General features: G+C 37.5%; 1 protein-coding gene across 8 annotated transcripts in view; it reads left to right on the top strand.

Annotated features, from left to right (window-relative positions):
* FLRT2 (fibronectin leucine rich transmembrane protein 2) overlaps positions 1-12,673 on the top strand; it is a 60,899-nt gene that overhangs the window by 28,798 nt on the left and 19,428 nt on the right. For 2 of the 8 annotated variants that reach the window (XM_039552061.1, XM_019281322.3), the window contains exon 2: positions 11,924-11,989. The exons of 4 other annotated variants lie outside the window; for them this stretch is intronic. The gene's annotated coding sequence lies outside the window, so the exon portion shown is untranslated. Of the gene's footprint in view, positions 1-11,923; positions 12,005-12,673 lie in introns of all 8 variants that reach the window. 2 more of the 8 variants (XM_039552060.1, XM_019281312.3) reach the window with 1 other exon arrangement.

Here is a 12,673-nt window from a genome sequence, read left to right as displayed (position 1 = left end):
TTCTGTCCCTCACCTTAACTCAGAGGGACCTTCTAGTGAATAACTGGAGAGTTTCATCTCTATTATTATTCGGGGTTTTTTTTTGCCTCACAAGGACCCAGTTACTCCAAATGGGAATTGTGGTTTTGGCTGTACCCAGTGGTAACTGCACTGGAATCTAATTCCTTATTTCACACAGAACTGCCATCAGCTGGTAACAGTTGCTGGGTCCAGCTGAGATTAATTTGAAATAATATGCCAAAGTTTGAGGGATATTGTAGTCTATTTTCAAAGTTTTCAACTAAATAATTCCTCATAATTATATTAATCTAATACCATGTCTATAATCTGTGTTATTTTCAGGACATTCTTTCCAATCTAAACTTCTACAGGCTGAAGGTAGGAACAGGTCATGCAGAAACTCTTATAGATCTGTCTGACTTTGATGTGGAACCTAGGGCTAATTGCATTTGACCCTTACTGCTTTGGGGCAAATCTGAACTATCCTAGCTCTAAATCCTGATTATTTTCTGTTTGTACCTCGAAAAACTCATGTGAAAATGAGAATTATGTTGATTTTTATAATTTTAAAATACATTTTTTTCTCTAATAGTAATGAAAAATGGAACTCTTGATATTTTCCAAAGCATCTTACCTCAGCCTTAGTAATTTTTTCCAGATTTACCAGATAGTTAAAACTATTGGTAACTATGAGACTTGACCTAGGCCACATGAATACGACTGTGGCACATTTTTGTCAGAACACATGCTCAGAAGAATATCTATTAGTCCACATGTGTGTAAATCCAGATGCACCTTCACTACCTTTCTGGCTCCAGGGAGCCCGAGTGGTTGGTGGGAACTTGGTCAAGTGGAGGTGCAATGGTTGATTATCTGTCCTCTCCATGAAAAATTGTGAGACTGATTGAAGTCAGCCCTCAGAGTTCCCTCGTCCCAGATCAGTAGCAGTAGCTGGTTTGCATGAGCACTGAAAATATCAGCCATGTCTGAATAGTACTCAAATCCAAATTACAATTAAAAATTTAATTACAGCAATGCAGTACAAAGCTTTTTAATGTCATCGATTCAGGACTTTTCACGAGAAAATATGCACTGATGAAAAGTATATACCAGTCAAGTAAGGGTCTAAAATCCTATTAGAAATCCTGTGGTTGCTCAAAATCTGCAAAATACAGCTCTCCATTTTTCTGCTTCACCTAGTTTTTCTATAGTATTTATCTACCCTACAAAAACTTTTGGTGAATTGTTCATGTTTATAATAGGCTTTTAAATGTAAAAGAGCATGTAAATCAAGTGTCTCTATGATGCACACACTGCTAACAGCGCTTAGTATGAAAAGCTTCCTGATCTCACTCAGAGCTTGCCTGCCATACCTCTAAGCTTCATTAACTTCTGACAGCTCTTCCTGCGTTAAGATCTCTTTTTCTTTGTGTAATCATGGTCTCTAAATGGTAGGTATAGTAATTTTCCATTTAGAAAACACTTACATGTGAACATTATTAGGATTATATGCTTGAAAATGGGGAATGCTATTAAAATATTCAAGCAAGTATTTAAATGTAGTCCTAACATTAGTTATCTCTATATTTTTAATCAATGTAACTACAGAATTTGATTTTTCACGTCTAGTATTCCCATCTGGGTTTTGACTCAATAATTATAGTTGTAGCTAATTTCAAATTCTATATTTAAGTTGGCTAGCAATTCCTTTACGAAGGATTAGAGTGAGCTCTCTTTCAGAAACTTTCGTATCTGTCTTATTTACAGCAGACATCTGATTTTAGTCAAGAGATAGCCCTGTGACTTTTTCCCAAACATTTCAATTTCTGATTTGGTTGTAATACAAAGTGTTAAGCATTGTAATTTCTGTTCTCTTTTCTTGTATAATCAGTGTTATCAGACAAAGTACACATCTCTTCTAATCTGTCTGAAGCTGCTGGTAATGTTCTGAGAACATTCTTCACTTTTAACAGTGATTATGACAGTTGAGGTGGGGATAAAGGCCAGAGCCTCCACAGACATACGTGCTTTCCTCCCCATTAGTCCAAGAGGAGGCAGGTGTGCTCATCACTGGGACTGGAGACACACTGGAGCCCTCCCTATAAACTCCACCATCTGACCTATGTCCACATCCTGTTCTGCTCACACTGTCAGTGAAGCAAGTGAGGTAGGAGTTCCTGCATGGCTCTAGCAATGCTCCAATGATTTTCCATGCACTTATTTTTTCCCCTGTAGACGTATGTTCTGAACTTGTCTTGCAGTCCAGCTTTTCTCGGGCAGAACAAAGTAGAATAAGTAGTGCTGTTTAGTCACACTTGACAACCCTGTCACTAGCCTGGCCACAAAAAAAGTGGGTTACCCTGGGGGTCAGATAGGCCAGAGCCAAGCATTTACCAGAGACAATCACTGGGCATCTGCTTATGATTGCACTCAGATGGCAAGTAGCTGTGCAGAAGCTGCTACCAGCTGGAAGGAATTAGGGAAATATCAAGTGACTCTAAATTTTGCAAGGACCAGAGTTACCTTAAAGCAACAGGTATAGTAGAGCAGAGATATCAGGGCATAGGTCATGTGAGATCCAGGGATTTACAAAGCCTTTGTGGCAGCATTATGTCCAGTAGAGGTGTGAGGAGAGTATTGATTCTGCACTGGTATCTTAATATTGGTAGAAAAATACCAGAAGGAGCCTTGCAACTATTCATATTGGTGTTTTGCTTACTATTATAAGTTACAGGCCAGAAAATAAGTTTTAAAGCCCATTTTAAGATGAAAAGTCAAAACAGTTCTGGCAACACAAGTAATACGGGATCCACAAGTCAGAGCAACTTCTTACTTGTGAATTTATTAAAGGAAACTCCCCATGTGGTCCCCCACATGAGCATAGGAAGTAGAATACTACCCACACTAGGAAGGATAATAATGCCTTCTCTACAAATGTAAGTGGGAGTGAGAAAATGGGTTAAAGCCCAAACCTGAAAATAGATTTAACTGAAAGCATTTCTTTCGTTCTTGTTGTGTGTGCACTTGGGAGACCGTGCTGCTCCAAGGAACACAGAAGAGTGCTAAGAAAAAGAGGACAAGGTGCATCCATTCCTTCTCCCCTTCACGACTCTTGTCCAGCAGTAGAAAATGTCCCAAACCCTGAATTTTTCACTTCAACAGAAGGGCAAATATATACAATAGGAGATAATCAAAGCCTATGAAACAAGTATAATGCAATCAAGAAATTTAATCTCTTCAAACCTGTGTAGGTAGTAACATACTAGATAATCAGGACTCTTATCACAAGTTTATCCTGCTTTTCTGTAGAATTTGTCTATTCTTTTTTGAGACCTTATTGACATACAATTTTTCTCTGTTTTATGCATTTTTACGTTGGTCCTAATTATGGAAGGGAAGTCTACCTGCAGATATTTTACTTGTAACCATAATAGATATTTCATGACACGCTGCTCTTTCCATGCTTTTTTAAGTCCTTCACTACTTTTTCATTCCTGATTCCTGAACTCACCATCTGCAATCCTTTTCCAGTAAATTATCACTTAGCAATGTTTAATAGTAAGTTTAGTGATGTCTTTGTTCAACTCATTGCAAACAAATATATTGAGTTATGTGGTGCTTACTTCCCGGGTATCCAGTCCTCCTTTGATACGTAGCCTCCCCAAACCTAGACATTTAATTTTAAAGAAACATTTAAATACATGTTTCATTAAAATCAGTACATCAAGAGAACCTTTGCACATTTGGCCTTCAGCAGGGAGGTATCTGCTAGATATTATTGTACTTACAGACGAAATCAAGTCAGAGCAAATGTTTTAAACTGGCCTAGTTGCAAGTCAGGGGTTTTATAGGTTTTCTAATTTCATTTATTCTTGATTATGTATTTGCTGGTTTTCATTTGTACTGGAGCATTATTACTTAATGTTTCTACTATACTTGAGAGGTGAAAAGTAATTTAGCTCAGATGTACATTTACTGTAAGTGTTAAATGCTCTTGCTATCTCCTGTGGGTAGAGCCTGGACATCCTTAAATCCATGTATTTAGCAAAGAAGACCTCTTTCAAGAGATATGGATTTATTTCCTATGCTTTTTTCATTGATGCTGTTTTGGAAAGATATCAGCACACTAAAGGAAACAAAATGTTCAGCTCACAAATCTAAGGGGAACTTGGAGCTGCTGAGACACAATTACTTTGGTATTTAAGAGGGATAAAAAAACCCCTTAGAAATCCTGTTTTGAAAAATTAAGAATAAAGCAAGTATTCACTTTCCAACCAAATACAGTTCTTTCAGAAATCCAAATGCCATTTAATTTATGTAAGTCACGGGAGGGAGAGAATATCAGTCAGAAGCCCGTCCACGCTTGCTGAAATCCACAGAAACCTCCTGGAGTGGATTATGCTTCACGCTGGGGAGAGCAGAGATGAGGGAGGAAGAATGTAGAACAAATGTGTAGTAGAGAAAAAGGGAATGAGAAGGTGGAAATATAGATGTGTGTGTGTGAACCTAGGTCATTGTTACAGAATAGGGAAAAGAACATCCAGTACATGGTTCTTCCTTGGCATTACACTGGTAGCAATGAGAGCTTCATCAAGATGGAGGAGGTGGAGGGGATATCGATTTTTTTAGAAATATGTGAGGATAAAAGTAAAATACAGCAATGCCTGGAATGAGTTAAAGTTTTGGCTGACATTCATTAGCAAGACTGTTGTTAATATGCAGTGGTGTTTTTATCTCTGCTTCTGATAAATCAAACCATGACTGTGAGATTTTACACAGTGCATGATGGTGCACCACATCACCAGATGAAACTTTAGGATAAATTTTCATTTTGAAAAGTGAATTAGACCCTTAAATATCCCAAGAAACTGATAGAGCCCATTATCTTGTTTATTATTCAGGTCTTTAAAAAATCCCTTGATGCAGCAATAATTGCTTGCCTGAATCAACTGAATTTATGTAAAACAAATTTTCAGCTACTTTCTTGAAAATATTTCTCTCAAGCCTATTACACTAAATGTCATTCAGAATAGTCCCAAGAAACTTGGAGAAAATTGCCTTTTTGGTTTTTTTTCCCTAACATACTGCAACTACTCTCTTGCAGTTTTATGTCCTTGTCATTTCACAAAGTATTAGCTGTGGTTTTCTACTGAGCTGCCGTTCTTAGCTGTATAACTATTGCATAAGCTGCGTGGATACATATTTGGAATTATAAAGTGGGATGGAGAAATCAAGTCAAGTGGTTGGCATTCTAGGCAGTTAACAGAATATAGCACTAGAAGGGATGATATTTGGTCCAGCCCTCCAGGCTCATTGACTTCGGCAATTCTCTCTGTTCATGGGCATAAAAATTCTCTCAAGGTCACAACCAAGGTTAAATCACGGGAACTTCGAAATGGGAAACTTTAAAAAATACTTCTGAAAATAAAACAAAGGGTCTACTGAAACTAATGGGAAATTTTCCATTGACTTCAAAGGCAGTAGAATAGAATCAGAGCCATGAAACTTCATACATGGGAAGGGAATCCGTGACTATGATTTTGTAGTATTTTCTCAAAATTATACATTTCCTATTGACCACCTTCTTTTACCAATTTTAATAATTTCTGGCTTCTCTTGAAATAAAGAATATAGTCTTGCAGCCTAGTGCAAATAAACCTACCTCAAAAATATAGAATATAGGAAATAGAGCATTATAGAATTTGAATATTCAAAACTAAGCAATAAAATAACTCACAGTAAAGACTTTTTAGCACTCTACTAACAACATCAATATTAATTTTGTTGAGAAAGCATACAGATGATAGATGTTATGATGACATATTAGCATTTGACATGGGGAAGAAAGTTACAGTGAAGGGATTTTTTATTTGTTTTTTTTTTTTTAAGACGAAGAACATTCACATTCTCAAACTTCATTATCACATTGTGGCATCGGTTTTAAAAAATAAATATTTCTCCACAAATCTTAGATACATTTAGAAACAAACCTAAAAAGAAAAGAAAAAAAAAGAACCTTTTTCAGGTGCTAAGAATTATACATCCCCTTTTTATTGATTTCTTCAAATGCCCATGTCAACCTCAGTCAGACTTCAGTTTAAAGTGTGAAAGTGTTATACAGTATGTTCACAGCCAGACAAGCCACTAAAAATGGCCATTTTCATCAAAGGAGAATTTGGCCCTGGAAGCAGAAATTCCTGAAAATGGGAGAGATACATTTGCATTCCTTTTTTCCTTGCTTTTTGAGCACATTTACATGAGTCTTGAGAAGGACTTTAACAGTGAGTTATCGTCTTGAGTTTGTCTTACATAGCTTTCTATGACCATTTCCACCAGAAAATCAATCCTAGGAATTCTGAGCTTTGAGCATGAACTCAAAAGCTCTCCAAGTGACTAATGTGAGCAACAACAATTAATGACACTTGCAATAATAAGCCTTCTCATAGCTGTAATTTGCAGAAGACTTTATTGTAAAATCCCAAATAATAAATGTATTTTAGAAAATCATAATATTTGAATCAAGAGCACACCAGGAACAGAAAAAGAGGTGATTTTTTTGCTATTGCCATTTTTTCTCCATGCGAGGACTAAGATGGCTCATTCAATCCTATGAATAGTAAAAAGAGTTGCAAGAAGTGGTGAAAGACAGAAAGGTTATTTAACTTTGGCACAGAGCTGTCCACATGATATTGTTGAATCAAGGGATTGGGGTAATCTCCAGCATTAGCAACGTGAGGTTAATTTTTTTTTGCTCATGTAGTAAAATAACTGCCATGAATTCTATCATGTCTCATTCAGGCCACATTAAAACCTGCATGCTGTATAATCATGCTGTAATTAATCCATATGAGTCTCAATATTCCAGGTTTATATTTCTTTTTCTTTCTTCTGTGCATATTTGACATAGTATGTGCGACTATTCCTTCCGGCTTTCACTATGCATTTTTCATTCAAAACCCAAGAAGACAAATTCCCTCTGCAATTCAGAAAAAGACAGACTTGCAACTTTTCAGCATTTAAAAAACTTTTTGTCACCCACTGTCAGAGAACAAGGTAAAACCAGCATGGTCATTTTAATAGTTGGCGCTTAAAACAAAGATGGATTTGAATAGTTGCCTTGTCTTTCTGCAGTGTATGTTTGTGCTGTTCTGTCACACAGCACTATAGTTTTCAAGCTGTCTTAACCACAACATCAGGGGAAGTTGTGTGCTTGTTTCCCTATATCCTTGTAAATCATACTGTCCATTTACATGCTTTCAAGAAACAAAATAATTTCTGCAAGTGCTTTCATTAAATTGAGTTCCCCACTGGGACACCAGTCTTCTTCCCTCTACTTGCTTTGAATGACTGTCTGAGGTTGGGAGTAAAGGCTAAAAGGAAAAAACAAACCAAAATAACAAAGGTGGAACAGTCAAACCTCAGGCCATTAAGGGCCATGTCTTCAAAGCCGTGTGACAGAGCAGAGAGGACATGTGGTTTCATTGATTGAATGCAGACTGAGAGACCGAGAGGAACTTGTAACTTTTAATTTTACTTGTGCTCCAGTCTCTCTTTGCAACCCTTAAGCAAACTTATTTAACTCAGCAGAAGATCTAGCATTGTCTTTTGTAGAGTCACAACACCAACCCCAAAGGCCAAGGCAGATTTAGGACACACTTTGAGTTGTACTCATTCTGGTCTGCTTCAAGGGGGCAAGAAGGCATCCTGAAGGAAGCTCAGAATAACTGCCCAAACTAGTACAATTATGTGTATTAAATCACACACTTATGTGTGATCCTAAAGCCCTTGGCCTTACTCTTATATCCCATATATTGGGTCTTATCCTGCATTTCTTGGAAAAGTCTGAGCTGCTCAAAAGCTGTGCCAGAGCAGTTTCCTCAGTATGTATGTTTACCACAGGTCTGTATGCCATTCACAGCTGAACCCAAAACAGCAGCCCAGTGTCTCAATTTCTCAATCTAAACTAAAAAATAAAAAAGCTTTTTGGAATTCAGGAGGAGGCTAATGATGCTTGTCATGCCGTGACTTTGCAAGGGATCACTAGCTAACCCTGGGAACAAAAGCAGCTGAAGCACAAACTCTTATCTCCCCAGAGAAAACAGGGAGGGATTCGCAGCAGGAAGAACAAACCGTATATCAGGTCCTAGCCAAGATATGGCCTTCCAGTGACAGGTTTGCCTGCGAGAGCAGGAGTCTGGGCTCTGTGACCCAGGAGGTCAGTTCCAGGCCCACCTTGCCATAACACAAATGAACCAGGGAACTAGCTTGACTCCTGCTGACAGCCATCTGGTCAGAAGCACAGTAAGTGCTGCTGGTCCAGGACAGAGCTTCCAAACCCCAAACTGGCATGAGAAAATGAGTGCTAGGGTGAATATAACTGACTGTAGCTGGTATGAGCAAAAAAAAAAAAAAAAGCCTTCAAAAAGCTAGCACATGACCATATGAGGCCCAACTTTCTGATTCTTTATTTTGAGAAAGAAAATCTAAAACCTTAAAAATTTCAAAAAAAAGTGTCAGGAAAGGAAAATGTCCCCTATTTCTATGAGGATACTGGCTAAATGAAGTCTGTGGTACTGCTCCAAACCCTGTTTCTTTGCCTGTTGAACACAAGCAGCAGAGAACACTTCATCTTGTTAATTTTTGTTACCTTTGTAGTGAGATATCTGGGACATCCTATCCACGCAACTTGATGGAGAATGCTGTTTTTAGGTGCTTCGCTTCATTTTACCTTTTATTATGTTCAGGAGAGATAGAGTTGTCATAAATATTTAAGTGGGAAGCCAGGTAGGATAATTGAATTAATCAGTCATATTTACTTAATGCTCATATTGAGTTTAAGAAGCACATCCACTGGTGCTATGTCTGATTATAGGTTCTGACTTGCAACCTGATTTTACTGTGAATCTTAAGACATATAGCATGTCTTTTATGGCATCATCTCCTTGAACCAGTGGGTCCAGAAGCACTTAAGCTTGTCTTCCCTGAGATGCAAGACTTTGTGATTATAGGTATGAGGATAAGGATTGCAAATGTAAATGCTAAGGGCTGTCCAGGCCACCACAGCATTTCCAAGAAAAATTAATTACTTCATCAATTAAACAGCACCATTTAGAGGTGCAGGGGTATTCTACTTGCCATAAATTAGAAGGATGTTGTCATTTTCCATCCTGTCATTATCTACTGCTTCTGACTGTAAGGTAGTTTTCATTCTAAGAGCTTGACACAGAAAAAATCAGTGTCCACCAAGAAGAGAGAATGAAGAGTGGAGTTTTCTTCTGTCAGTGGAGTGACACTAGTCTTGCCAATCTCCCCTTTTAGAAACATGCCTGACTGCTCCTGGCTCAGTATTTAGTCAAAGACTTGCCATCAGGAAAGAGAAGTCATCACATGCACATTGCCTCATCTTCACGCCGTTTTGGACTCTAACTGCTCTTAAGGAGTAGCTTTACATTGCCACCTCATTTTTCACCATACTCATAGCCCATTCTAATGACTGATGGCTGGACACTACTGTCCTAGTCTGGATTAGAAAGGATGATGAGAAGGTGAATAATGATGTGTACAATGACATGTATGACTGTGCCAAACAGTTCCCGGGGTATAATTATGTTGTAGGAATAAAGCAGTGTTTGAACTCTCATGGCTCTGTTAACACTCTGAGATGATGTTTACTATGTCCTGCAGTAACTGATGCAAAAGCTGACCTGACTCCCTGAGAGAGAGGCTTAGCAAATACAACATGGAAAGAAAATAATCTTCTGGGACCACAAATTTGTAACTTCATTTTTTTTAGAGAAGAAAATAAACAATCCTTGTTTGCTGTTACCAAGAGTTTACTAAGTGCCAGTACCACAGCTGTCAAGAGACCATCTCTGGATTTTATTTCTTTATCTTTAGATAAATAAATAAAAAAAATAGATTGCTTAGAAAATAGGCTTTAAAAATTGTGATTGTAATTACTCAGATTAACAAAGGCAGAGAGGAGTGAAAGCTTTTGGAGTGTTCATCCATAGACAGGGGAAAGGGATTGATCAGAATGGGTGTCGATGTGTTATGGGTGGTGATAGAAGGAAATCAGACACAGGATCAGAAGAAGAAAAGATACAGTTATCCTCTGCTTTTGTTTCTTTTTATCACTATATTTATTCTGAAATTTTTTTGTGGTGTCTAATTTAGAAAGGGAGATATTTTTTCTAAACTCTCCTTACACTGAAACACAAGCAAAGTTATGGATTCTATATGTTAGTGGAAGATGAGGATCTTTCTAAATATCTTACCTCAAAGGAGGTAAAGTGGATGGTGAGCCAGTCTTCCTTCAAAGGATTGGGTTTGACGACCTTCCCAGCAGTCAAAAAGAAAATGACATAACCTAGAAAGTTCACAGACTTCATATAGACTTTATATAGCAGCTGATTGGATGACCTCTTTCACCAAAGTTTCGCTGAGAACAAAGATCCTGTTTATATCATTCAAAGAATACAAATGGAATAGAAAAAAGAAATACATTTATACAAAAATTAGAGAAATAAAAATTACAGGTGTGTTCTAACTCAAACACTAGATTCAAAACAGTCTGAGTTTCAAGGCAATACAATTCTATATACAGACACTGCAGCTTGGGTTTTTCTCTATAGGAAAGGTGCAGAGGTCATTGAAGAAAAGAATCCAAAACATGATTATATATTTCAGTTCTTTCTGCAGTCACTACTTCAGTCTATAAAGTTTCCAGTCCTCTAAAGCTAAAGCAGAACATTGCTATTTCAGGAACCAGAACTTAGCCCTGGAAGCACATTTTTGCATCATCATTTTACCATTTTATTTTCGTACTTGCCTTAAAACCTCATGGCTTTAAAAGCAGAATAGACTGGAAAAGAACTTTTTGTTACATTTGGAATGCTCAGGAGGAAAAAACAATTGCTTGAGAATACATTACTTGGTCAGTTTAGGTTTAACATTATATTTATGGTGATTAGCAACTATTCAGAATTTCAAATTGCAGAATTTGAGCTGTTTCAATACTTTTTAGTGATCAGATACATTACTGGATGGCACCATATCTAATTTCCATCTCAAATACTCTGCAAATATAATGGACAGGTCCATGCAAGCTGCATTTCTGTTGTTGTGCTCAGTCCCTAGTTCAGACCATAAGATATGACTGACCAAAACAAGCAATTCTCAGCTGAGACAGACCAACAGTCCATCTATCTCAGTGTTTTGTCTCCAGCAAAGACAAGAAATTGTTGGAGTTGCTTTTTGCTATCCAGTTTCATCTTGTACACATCCAGAAGTGCCTGAAACAGTGTAACTAGACATATTATGGGGTGCATCCCTTTCTCTTCTCTTAAAGGGAGCCTGTTGAAAGACTCGTAAATTGCAAAACCCTTTCCACAGAAATTTTCACTATCTGCTTTGTAAAGGAATATTTTTTGTTACCTGTTTTACAGACACCTTACCAATTTCAATGAATCTCTGTGTCTCTTGGTATTCAAAATATGATTTTCATGCAAGAATTTTCCTAATTCAATGCTTCTTGTTAGGCAGTGTGTGTCAGAAGCTGCCCAGGTGACGACTGGTATTTGCAGTTAATTTGCTACAGGTACCTATTCAAATCACCTTACATTTTCTTTTGTTCCAGTGCAACTCAGTGATTTGTGGGAAGTGAACTCAGAAAGTGACCAGAACAGCCACAGTGAATGTGTTTAAACAGTCAGTGCTTAGTCAGTCCTTATCTGTACTCTGTGCTTTAAAAGTAGTTGGTTATTAGTAATAATAATGAATGCTATTGCTTTGACAAGATTTCCTCCTTCGTATATGCCCTAAGCAGAAGATTTGAATAATTATTTTTTTAAAGAGGGCTAATGCTTGAAATATTTTCAGTGAATATAGAAACAGATTTTTTTTTTTTCTCTCTTGAATACAGGATGGTTTTCTGCTTCACTGGAACAGAGGAGGGCAATATCTCCCAAGAGACTCAAAAGCCTTGAAGGTAGTTGCTGCCAGGGTAGGTTAGTTTGAGCATATGTTTGGATAGAGCATGTAGCAGCATCTCTCAGGATGTATGGTATTAGGAAATGCAGTTTATTTTGATTCAAACAGGAAGGAAAGAATTTCTAAAATAATACTTTACAGTAAACAAATTCAACTGCTGTGGGCTGAACTCATATGAGTCAATAAGTCTTATCCATTGGAATAACTGTAACTTTTATTTTTTGTCCTTTACTGCTTCACAGCACTTTTTGAGTTAAGGTCAGCTATTTGCTGAAACAGTCAGAGATGTCTAGATAGATTTGGAGTGAAATGTCTGATAAATTCTTGCCAAATCCAAACTGAAGGCATATGGGAGTGGTGGTGATGATGGGTGAAGCCTCAGATGACTTCCCCCCTTCATATTTATTCTAATCCTCGGTGCCACTTTGTTGTCTAAGCTGTGTATTCTGCATAACAAAACACAGATGCAGTAGCCCAAAGCCAGAGGTGGAGTAAAAAGGGATTTGCACTGTAAGAAAATTTTCTTTGTGTAGTCAAAGCAACATCTGCAGTTACTCAAGTTCTAAAAATCCTTTTTCCAGGCTGCTGTCCATCTCTCCATAAAGCAGAGGATTTTGATATTTTTCCTCATCTGCTCTGTTTCCACATATGCATGTGCACATCCAATGTATGCAATGAAACA

The sequence above is a fragment of the Corvus cornix genome, chromosome 5 (genome assembly GCF_000738735.6).
Source record: "Corvus cornix cornix isolate S_Up_H32 chromosome 5, ASM73873v5, whole genome shotgun sequence".
NCBI classification, from domain to species: Eukaryota; Metazoa; Chordata; class Aves; order Passeriformes; family Corvidae; genus Corvus; species Corvus cornix.
This window is presented reverse-complemented; position numbering and strand designations above follow the sequence as displayed.